We start from the raw sequence: 12,209 nt of genomic DNA on the forward strand, positions 1-12,209 counted from the left end.
AGGACTGCCAGGCAACTGGTATTGTTTAAAAGGAAATATCCATATCCCTCTCAGTTTAGGTTCCCATTCAACCTGAAGCTAATAAGATAATAAAACAACTATTCATGCGATTCCAGCATGGAAACTTTTTATGGTGTCCAGGGAGCCACCATCAGACGTACACACTTGACCTGACAGGTCAAATCATTCTGCAAAACCGATATACTTGTTCGGTGGACCCAACTTACCCATTACGTCTGTAACATCTGGACTGACTGAGGTCCCTGTGCATTCCGCTTGGACGGCCATTATTCAAACATCTTCCGCATATTACAGAGGCCCTTACCGGCAGATACAGGGACATGTAAGACCTTTACTTATTCCAGCACTAGATTGCTCTGCCTCGTATTGGGACTGTATTTACCAACTCATATTGAGACACATTACCACTCCTGCGGATGTCGAAGCTTACGACAAGCCTGATCTTCACATTATGATCACCATCATTGATGCTCCACCAACAATGCAAATGAGAATTATCTCCCCTTACTTCAGCTATATACTTGGCTGAGAGAAACAACTTTGGTAGGTCTGCAACAGTGTACTGTGAGACGATTTACATCTTGAATGTGTTACCCTACTTGGGAGTTTGCATAATTACTGGGAGAACACTTGCTCTTTTTTTTTTTCTTTACAGCTTGCAATGCATATACAGTATATATATGGATGTGATCTGAACAAATTCTTGTTTAATGCATGTAGATTAGTATCCAGCGAGACTCTGGACTGATTCAAACTTGAATCCTTTGACATCTAAATTGCTGGAATATAACAATAACATTTCTATAGCGCTTTTCTCCCACGAGATTCAAAGCGCTTAGGCTCTCTCAGATTTAGTAATTGTTAGTAGGATAATGTAGTAACACAATAAAATTATGTTTCTGCAAATACGTAACTGAACAGGTGGGTTTTCAGTTTGGATTTAAATACGTCCAGGGATGGAGCTGTCCTGATCTGCTGAGGTAAGGAGTTCCATAATGTAGCAGAGGCATAACTGAAGGCTCTGGGACCAAACGTTTTTAGGTGGACTCTGGGTATGACTAGATTATTAGAACCTGTGGATCTGAGATTGCAGAGATTGCTACGCAGCTGCAACTTTTCTTTCAGGTATCCAGGGCCCAGATTATGTAGCAATTTAAAATGTCAGCATATATCCTGTTGTGTTTCCAAGAAATTATATACACTGAGTTGAACTTGATTGGTATTATACTAAGTATTATACTAGTATCATACTAAGCCACCTTCCCTTCCGCCTACATACTTTAAAGGTTTTATTGATAAGTGTTGTGATAAATTTTATTTTTACTTTTGCTCACCTATGGCTTATTGAGTTCTGTTTGGGTACAGATGGGTTCTGTATTTTTCTTGCAATACGTATATACACCATTCTGGAATTTACAGAATAATCTTTACCTGCTGACAAACTGACAGAGTTTCATTCATTAAAGCACTTTTGAAAGTCAATGTAATCCTCCAGATAGAGAAAGATTCCACTCGCTCTTCCACTGACCTGTACAGAAAGCAGCTGCCTGCCTGTGTTCTGATAGTTAAATGAGCTGTACAGTCTCCACGGATCAAGAGATCTCCAAATACCAATTTAGATGTTTGAAAAGGCATCCAAAGAAAATTAAACTGTCCAAAGAAGAGGAACAGTCTGAGCCAGCCTGATATCGAGCCACAAGAGCTCAAATCACAGGCAAGAACTCCAAGCACTAATCTTCTGCGAGTCCAGTTAACTAGTTCACAGGCAAGAACTGAAATAAGGTAAAGCATTCACAAGGTCAGTACCTCTTCCATGCTCTGTCACCAGCTCACAATGATCAAACCTTGTATTTGGAAACTGGTTACCCATACCTGTGACATTTCCGTACAGGACCTCCATCATGAAAAATTGTAAAAAAAATGTTAAAATGCATGCGTATGCACCTGTACAAAATGTACATTTGTTCCAGAGTAAGGTTATGAAGATTTCAGCAGGTGTAGTGGAACACCATTAAAATAAATAATAATAATAAAAGTGGTCTGAAAGTCAGCATGTCTACTTTGCTCTAAAAGATTCCTCACAGCTGGAAAGCTACTATCCCAGTTAAAATTCTAGCAGAACATCACTGAAATGGTTAAACAAGCATTCAGCTTTAAGTGGATCCGAGATGAACTTTTACTCATTGCATAATTGTGTTCCTTTCCTATTGTTTATAGGGCATTCCTCAAGCCAAATACTTTTTTGTTTTTGTTTTAAAGAGAACCCGAGGTGGGAATTACTTTTACTATTGGGGCACAGAGGCTGGTTGTGCGCACTAAGACCAGCCTCTGTTGCCCCATCGTGTGCCTCCATGTCCCCCCTGCTCGCCGCTATACCCCCCGCATTGCTGGCTGTGTCGCCAGCTCAATGTTTACCTTGCGCTGTCAGTCAGCGCCGCTCCCCCGCCTCCTCCGCATCGGCGCCACCCGCCGCGTCACTTCCCTCCTATCAGCGGGAGGGAAGGGACACGGGCGGGTGCGCCGATGCGGAGGAGGCAGGGGAGCAGCGCTGACTGACAGCGCAAGGTAAACATTGAGCTGGCGACACGCTGCGTGTCGCCAGCAATGCGGGGGGTATAGCGGCGAGCAGGGGGGACATGGAGACACACGATGGGGCAACAGAGGCTGGTCTTAGTGCGCACAACCAGCCTCTGTGCCCCAATAGTAAAAGTAATTCCCACCTCGGGTTCTCTTTAATGCTCTAATTCACTATAAACTAAACAAGACATGCCCACAGGTTTTCAGAGAGCCTTGCCATTTTCAGACAGTAGCAAGGGCTCATGGGAGCTCAGTCTGGCCAGGAGGAGGGGGAGGTATTACTAGCCAGAGATTTCAGAGGCCGATGGGAGGAGGGAGGAGAAGGGGGGGGGTATTAGTTTTCTTTGCTCAAGATGCAGATAAGCCTGCTTCTGTGTAATGTTTACAAACAACATGGCTGCTGTCACTGTATCACAGGAAGAAATATTCCTATTCTATTAAAGCTATTTGCAGCTAGATTTGCTGTGTAAACCATCTAAACTTTAGATAAGATATATAGACAAGTTACTTGTTAGTTTTTCATCTCGGATCCGCTTTAAAATCCGCATCCAAACTGGAGATAACATTATCTTTTTTACAAATGTATCAACATTGGAATGTAAACAAACACTTTCTGAAAACAGTCTCTGCTTCAGGCACACACAGTGTTCAGAATAGCTCATTAGAAGATTTTAATATATAATAAAAAGCAGTTGTAATAGAAAAATAGAATGCTATGCCAGCTTTTAGGGTAAGAAAAACTACACTTTGGAAACTTTTAATTTGTAAGCAGACAACGCGTGTACAAAAGCAAATATGATAATTGTATGAGTAATAAAAAGTAGGAAAACACATTTTTATTGAATGTTATGTCAGAGTTTCAGACCACTTTAAAGATGTTTTTTGATAGTCCCAATTTTTGTTATTCTTGTATGCAAAGATTACCTGGCCCCACCTCCTTGCTCTGCTAAGAAATCAACCAAGCACTACATTTAAGCTTTACCACACCCTCCCCAGGCTTATTAATCACTTTGCATCAATATCTTGTTTTCCCCTTATGGACCAGAGCAATAGTGACGTTTTAGATATGTCCCTATTTAATCAGCCATAACTTTATCCCTACTCACAACACCTAAATTATTTAGATATTGTTTTCTTTCAAGACAAACTACGCATTTTCATGGGGAACAAAAAATGCATTATTTCTCAAGTTTTACTTACAGTAATTAAAAACCATGCCACCACTATTATATGCCCACTATACACAGCCAGATGTGTCCCCAGTATCGCCCCCCTCCCTATATAGCCAGATGTGTCCCACAATATCAGCCCCCAGTATACAAAGATGTGTCCCCTGTATTTGCCACCCCCCAATACAGGCAGGCAGATGCGGCCCGGAATTAGTGCCTCTCATTACAGCCAGATGTGTCCCCAGATTAAGTGTTCCTCCATCATAGCCAGATGTGCCCCCTGGATTAGCACCCCCCCCCCCCCATTATAGCCAGATGTACACCCAGTATTGGGTTATCGCTCCTGAAGATAATCAGTTGTGTCCCCATTATCACATCCCCCCCCCCCCCCCATTTAGCCAGATGCTCCTTGGTTATTTAACACCCCACCCCTTTAGGACTTACTCAGTCCCATCTTAGTTGCCAGATGTGGCCCTCACCTACCCAGGCAGGCAGCCCCCTTCTTGGCCAGATCGCTTGAAAAAGAAAGGGTAGCCGGGACCCTGATTTTTGGCATAACGGGGCTGTCTGCAGAGTGGTACACGGAGGTTTCGCCTGCACGCGAGTTAAGAATGGCTGCCTGCACCCTCTTTGCTAGCGATCTGGCGACGGAGGGGGAGAAATGAAGGATCACTGCAGTTAGATACTGCAGCGATTGTTCATCTGTGGGAAGGAGACTAATTGGCATGTTCCCTTTCACCATTTAGTACTGCAGCTGAATGTGCCAGTGGGCGCCCACAGGAGTGTGCCTGATCCTGCACAGCTGTGAAAAAGCACAAAATCCTAATTCTGGGACCAGCGCATTCTGGGAGACAAGGTATTATTTCTACTGACTTTGGATCTCTCAGTGAACAACCATTCCGCAAAGATGCACCTTCCAGTACTAAGGATGTTGCTACCCATGATAACATTTTACAATGTAAATCAAGGTGAGGAAAGATTTTATGATGGATAAACTGATTACAATTAATAAAGTCATTTTGTAAAAAATACCGTAAGCAATTTTATTAGTTACGTTATTTTCAGTACAGGTTCTCTTTAATCTCTCTGCACGGGGAGAAGGTGGGTGAAGTCAGATTAAGGCTCTTTGCTGAGAAAGCAATTTTCACTCGACTGGCAACAAGGATGAAAAAAGTAATGCTAACACTTTTGTGCATTGCTAATTAATGTAAATGTACATAAACACAAAATAGGAGTCTGAGCTATGACCTGAAGCAAGAGCCATGAAGAAAAGCAGAAGTAAAGCTTCTTCTAGATAAGGAAATCAGAATATCGCACTATGTGGGTATGGTTAAATATCCAGGTTTGAATAGATCTCTAACCATGAATGGTTCTCATTTACTTTATCTCCAACTGTGCAATCAAGAGTGTACTCTATTGTTGGTCTACATAGTGATTTATTGCTCAAACATTTAAATTAGAATGCAGGCGTCCTACCGGTTCTAGAAATTTTAAAACGTTGCATACGTATGTAAAGACTATACACGTTAGACCGAATGTCTGAGCGCATTATTTCCGTTCTTACTCCCTTCCTGGTAACTATGGGTGACAGTTAGTGACAGTGTGTTAAAGTGGTCTGAAAGTCAGCATTTCTGCTTTGCTCTAAAAGTTTCCTTATGGCCTTAAACCTACTAGCACATTTATCCTGCACTGGAAAGCCCCTTCAGCTTATGATCTGCATCTGAAGAGGAGATAACATAGGTTTTAATTATGCTATTAAAGCTATACTGGCCAAAAACTGAGAAATCATGTTTTTATTCCATTTTTTTCTTAACCTATTTTGGTTCCTGGACGTAGGATCTACGTCCAGGAACCATGCGCACTCCCGGCCGCGGATTCAGTAGCCAGGCAATTAGTGAATCGGGCTATGGTGCCCGATCACTGATTGCTCTCCCCCGCTGAAAAAGCGACAGCTTCTCTCGGAAGCTGTGCTTTTTCTGGCTGTCACCTCCCCCATGCGTCGCTCTAAGCGTGTGTTACGCTTAGAGTGACGTCATGTAAATAAACTCATGGCCGCCATCTTGTGGCCAAAAAGTAATACTACAACTGAAAGTAAAAAAAAATAAAAATTAACACACATTTACATTATAAATCTATTGTTTACCTCCCACCCTCCCAAAACTACACAAATAAAATGTTTACTATAAAAAAACAAACCATTACAATAAAAAAAACATGTAAATATTTACCTAAGGGTCTAAACTTTTTAAATATCAATGTAAAGATGAAATATTTCTATATTTTTTTTTATCTTAAACTTGTAAATAGTGATAGATGCAAAATGGAAATAATGCACCTTTATTTCCAAATAAAATATTGTCGCCATACATTGTGATAGGGACATAATTTTAACGGTGTAATAACCGGGACATATGGGCAAATACAATACGTGAGTTTAAATTATGGAGGCATGTATTCTTTTAAAACTATAATGGCTAAAAAATCTGAGAAATAATGCATTTTCCATTTTTTTCTTATTCTTCCTGTTAAAATGCATTTGCAGTAAAGTGGCTCTTAGCAAAATGTACCCCCCAAAGAAAGCCTAATTGGTGGCGGAAAAAACAAGATATAGATCAGTTCATTGTGATAAGTAGTGATAAAGTTATAGGCTAATGAATGGGAGGTGAACATTTCTCACGTGAAAACGACAGGACGCGAATGGGTTAATATTCCTGTTAAAATGCATTTAGAAAAAATAATTCTTAGCAAAATGTACCACCCAAAGAAAGCCTAATTGGTGGCTGAACAAACAAGATACAGATCAATTATTTGTGATAATTATTGATAAAGTTATTGGCGAATGAATAGGAGGTGAAAATTGCTCTGATGCATAAAGTAAAAATTACCCGGGGGCTGAAATGGTTAAAATCCACACACTTATTTGGCCATTTATCTCGGTTGTTGCAACGTTAAAATTATATCCCTAGTACATACATGTCACACTCTGGCCCGCGGGCCACATCTGGCCCTCAGAGCCATTAAATTTGGTCCCAAGTGGTTTTCCCACTTTGCATTATGTTTGCCCCACTCTACACCCCCAGGGAAGCTAAATTGGAGGTGAAGTCCAAGAACACCAGGGAAACCATTTGGGGGAAGTAAGAGGAAAGCACTAAACACTAGGTAACTGTATAGGGGAGGTTGGGAACTGTATAGGGAGGGAACTGTATAGGGGAGGCAGGGAGGACCACTAGACACCAAGGAACTGTATACGGGAGGGAGGAAGACCATTAGATACTGGGGATCTGTATAGGGGTTGGAGGGGAGCCATTAGACAGCAGGGATCTTTATAAGGAAGGGAGGTGGCCACTAGACATTGAGGTTGGCCCGCGACTAGGTCCCAGTGTTCAATTTCGGCCCACTTTGTATTTGAGTTTGACACCCCTGTCCTAGTATAATGTATGGTGACAATATTTAATTTGGAAATAAGGTGCATTTTTTCAGTTTTACATCACTAATTTTTAACCCATAATTTTATAATAATATGCCCTCTTGACATACATATTGAAACATTTTTATTCCCTAAACGCAGTAGGTGTAATTTTACTATTTGGCCACAAGATGAGTACTTACTATTCGTGTACAGTAAGTACGCCATAGGAAGTAATGTGTTGCTACACTGTAACTAGGGAAGTGATGCAGGCATCAATGGATGCCTGCGATCACGGTTGCCTAGCGGGGAGATTAATGAATGGGAACTTTGTTCTCATTCATAAATCTAACAATTGGCATTGGTAAGCAATTTGCAATCACTGACTAAATAATTTGTAAATTAATATTGTAAAAAATAAGCAGTTTTATTAATTACATTACTTTCAGTTCGGCTTTTCTTTTAGAAAATAGTACAACTGCTGTAAAACAATTTGATTTAAGTCTATGAAAATGTTTCAGCTCTCCTATTTGACAAAGTGATCCTATCGGATATTGAAATTATTGCAATTAACGAAGCATTCAAACGACACATTTTTAATAGATACCATTGTATAAAAAACAAAAACATAACTGTGTAGATTGTCATAATTTTAGCCGGTCTTAAGCACTGTGTATAATAAATTGTGCCGCTTTTAGAGTATACAAAATCAAAGCAAAATGCAGAGAACAGTAAAATGATCCTAAAGTGTATCTTCAATCCTAGAAAAATGGCAGGATTGCTTTCCAAATGGCCATGCTGAATCCAAAAGCCTGTTATTAGTAGAAATGGTTTTCACAATTCCCTTAAAGTTTGATGCTCAAATTGCTGTGCAACTGTCCTCTGCTTTTCTGCTTGGACCTGATCCTTAGCTTTCAGTTATGTCCAGACCATTGCCTCATCTATTCAAAAACTAGTGCTTTATTTTGTCCGCTCAATTCTCTTCACTCTTAAAATACACCTGAACTGAGAGGGATTATGAAGGCGGTTTTATTTATTTCCTTTTAAAGAGAACCCGAGGTGGGTTTGAAGAATATTATCTGCATACAGAGGCTAGATCTGCCTATACAGCCCAGCCTCTGTTGCTATCCCAAACCCCCCTAAGGTCCCCCTGCACTCTGCAATCCCTCATAAATCACAGCCATGCTGCTGACAAACAGCTTGTCAGAGCTGGCTGTGTTTATCTCTATAGTGTCAGTCTGCTGCTCTCCCTGCCTCCTGCAGAACTCCAGTCCCCGCCTGCATCCCTTCCCTCCCTGCTGATTGGAGGGAATGGACGGGGGCAGGCACCGGAGCTATGCAGGAGGCGGGGGAGCAGCTGAGACTGACACTACAGATGTAAACAAAGCCTCACAGCATGGCTGTGATTTATGAGGGATTGCAGAGTGCAGGGGGACCTTAGGGGGGTTTGGGATAGCAACAGAGGCTGGGCTGTATAGGCAGATCCAGCCTCTGTATGCAGATAACATTCTTTAAACACACCTCGGGTTCTCTTTAAAAGGACCACGATCACGAAAAAATGTACTATTTAAAATACATGTAGACATACAAATAAGAAGCATGTTTCTTACAGAGTAAAATGAGCCATAAATTACTTTTTTCCTATGCTACTGCCACTTAGGCCTGGTGCACACCAAAAACCGCTAGCAGATCCGCAAAATGCTAGCAGATTTTGAAACGCTTTTTCTTATTTTTCTGCAGCGTTTCAGCTAGCGTTTTGCGGTTTTGTGTAGCGTTTTTGGTGTAGTAGATTTCATGTATTGTTACAGTAAAGCTGTTACTGAACAGCTACTGTAACAAAAAACGCCTGGCAAACCGCTCTGAAGTGCCGTTTTTCAGAGCGGTTTGCGTTTTTCCTATACTTAACATTGAGGCAGAAACGCATCCGCAATCCAAAATCTGCTGCAGCCCGGGAGTATGCGTTTCTGCAAAACGCCACCCGCTCTGGTGTGCACCACCCCATTGAAATGCATTACCCTAGCAGATCCGCACCCGCAAGCAGATCGCAAACCGCAGCGGAAACGCTCCGGTGTGCACTAGGCCTGTCAGTAGGTACTAGAAGTCTGACAGAACCGACAGGTTTTGGGTAAGTTCATCTCTTTGTGGGGGATTCTCATCCTAGCCTTTATTATTTAAAAAGACATTCCCTGAGAAAGATTTATACAAAGATGCTGGCCAGACGCCATGCACGCCGTACACTTTTTTGGCAGTTGGACAGAGCAACTGCCATTCACCAAGTGCTTTTGAGAATAAACAAAACCCTGAGAATCCCGCATGAGGAGATGGGCTACTCCAAAACCTGTCAGTTCTGTCAGATTTCTACTACCCACTGACTGCCTGGCAGTCTTTCATGCATCAGTAAAGTCTGAATCACACACCTTAAAAGGAAACCATAGACGAACCTAGTTGAAAAATGAAAGCAAGAGGTCATACATACCTGGGGCTTCCTCCAGCTCCATAAGCTTGGATCGCTCCCACGCCACCATCCTCCGCTGCCTCTATCGCCGGTACCGGGTCCCGTCACTTCTGCCAGATGCAACCAATTGTACGCATGCGCAAGTGCTCCCTCCGGCTTTGTACGCATGCGTCGACTGGCCGAAAGTACGGGACCCGCGGACAGAGGCAGCGGAGGACGGCGGCGTGGGAGCGATCCAGGCTTATGGAGCTGAAGGAAGCCCCAGGTATGTATAAATCTATTGATTTTTCAGCTCTGGTTCTCTTTAAACAACATAGGGCTAATCCAGTCAGACTTTAGTCAGAAAATCTGATCTACACACTTGTTCGGGGTCTATTACTGGGAATACATAGTTAGATTTTCCTGCTCGATCGTTTCGCCGCTTGATTTCCGCGGGCGATTCTCTTATCTTCTGCTCGTTTTTCTTATCTTTTTCCATTGTCTTCTATGCGGAACCGAGCGGAAAACCGATCGGGTGGGAGATCGGACGTGCCGGAAATTATTTATCGAGTCATCTAAATGGCTCAGAATCTAACTGTGTATTCCCAGCATAAGGCTGCAAGTATTGGAGGCAGTGGATCAGTAGGATAATCCGGCAATCTTCATTGTTTAAAAAGGAAATAAATAAGTCAGCCTCCATATCCCCCTCAGGTGCGCTTTAATTCCTTCACTTAAGCCCTGTACACACAGGGAAGAAGAACGCAAGTCTGAGAGCCATATCCATGCCAGTGTTTAGGAAACACTGAGACATGGAGAAATGTGTTCTACTTGATGAACATCAATTAAATTTGAGCTGTGTCAAAAATGTGAGGACCTCTGCCCTTGAGGACTGAGTTTGCCAGTCCTGTGCAAGAGGGTGCTGAGGAAGTCCTGTCCATCGCTGCCGAGAATCTAGCATATGTCCCTCCTGCATCCCCAAGATAGTGTTTGACCATCGCTGCCTAGCTCACTGTGCTCCTTCTTACCCTTCCCGCTGGAACCTTCTCTGTCGTGTGCCACAGCGATGTCCCTTCTCGCCCCTCCATAGCAAGTCTCAACCCGCTTGGGCGACTTTTTTGTTTGTGTACACACCTTAGTCTTCCTCTATACCATGTTCTAAATATATAACACTGTTTCACTGAGGCATGCTGCCAACTAGTCTAGCTAGCCGGACCTGAAAAGTTTTTTTGGGAGCTGCGAGTTCTAAAAATATTATGTGCATCTGAAATGCTATATGAAGCTAAACAATGAATGACTACCTCTAGACTGTGAAATAATATTGTTTACATGGGAGAAATGAAAGCTGTGCAAGGAGATTCTAATGATAGCACAATCGACAGGGCTTTTTGGTCTCTTTTAGCCCCTTACGCTCTTATTAATGGTTCTGGGTCAACATGAGTTATCTGGGCAATCTGTAGTACTGGTTCAAGGCTTATCCCATAGAGCCACATCAATCCCTGCCATGCACTGATGAGATTCAACAGTCCGAAACAGCTATATGCATGTTGGACTGGTGGGCTCTGTAAAATGTATAAGCTATATACTCACTACACACCAGTGGTTCTGGATGTGTGTCTGTCTTTCAAGGGTAAAAATAGAGGATTTAAATATTTGGGAGTGATGCACCATGAAAAAAAAAATACTTGCTTACTTAAAGCCAAATTATTGCAAATAATTTCTGTTTTAAGAGGGCAAAGTTACATTTAGCAGCACAATCAACACCACAGTAATTTGGGATACCTAGTAGTAATAGTTCATACACACTTTAGATTGAATTCATCTGAGATGGCTGCTAAAGACCACCTCAGGCTAGAATCTAGTGTGTACGGTGGACCCAATACATTGGTGGCAAACACAGCCTAACACATTCCTTCTTACTCCGCCACCTGTTGTCAGCCACACATGGTTCCTCCACTGATCTCAATAATGACAGAATGGGCTAGCGACGTGTCTGTAAAGAGTCTACCACAAACAGTTGCCTGAGGGATCATGTCTCAATCTGAAGTGTGTACGCGGCTTAAGAGCTAACAAAAGAAAACTAAAGATACCTATATAATCCTGTCTCAGTTCACTTTAAGGGATAGACACTAAAGTTTCCCCAAACGGCTGTCAGGAGAATCTATCACTAACGTCCGAGTTGTGGATATGACATTCCCTTTAGGTTGCCAGTAAAATATAACATACTGTATATTATAGATTGCTTAAAATGGAAAGGGGTGGTCTCCTCTACCAACCCAAAATGTTTTTTTTTTTGTATTAATAAAAGTAAATAATTAGAAGCACCTACTTATTGCCGAAAAAAGGAAGTTGCTGGGTAGGCGGAAGCTCACTGCCTGGAAGGGATGCATCACCATGGTAATGGCTAGTTATACTGATAAAGAAACCAAACTGTGCAGCTTTTACTGGCCCAAGCACATTGTTGGTTATAGTGACTACCACTAGTCACAATCAGGGAGGAGGCTGTGCTGGGAGCTTTTGCTTGACCAACTTTTTTTTGGGATTGTGATTAGTCAGACTACTGTACAGTGATGTTTATATTTGGCTTCTTGTTTTCATGGCAGAC

The 12,209-nt window shown here is 42.1% G+C and overlaps 1 protein-coding gene across 9 annotated transcripts in view; it reads right to left on the reverse strand.

Annotated features, from left to right (window-relative positions):
- The window catches only part of BRCA1 (BRCA1 DNA repair associated), a 243,881-nt gene that overhangs the window by 189,518 nt on the left and 42,154 nt on the right, over positions 1-12,209 (reverse strand). The window lies entirely within an intron of this gene.

This window comes from Hyperolius riggenbachi, chromosome 12 (assembly GCF_040937935.1).
Source record: "Hyperolius riggenbachi isolate aHypRig1 chromosome 12, aHypRig1.pri, whole genome shotgun sequence".
In the NCBI taxonomy this organism is placed as follows: Eukaryota; Metazoa; Chordata; class Amphibia; order Anura; family Hyperoliidae; genus Hyperolius; species Hyperolius riggenbachi.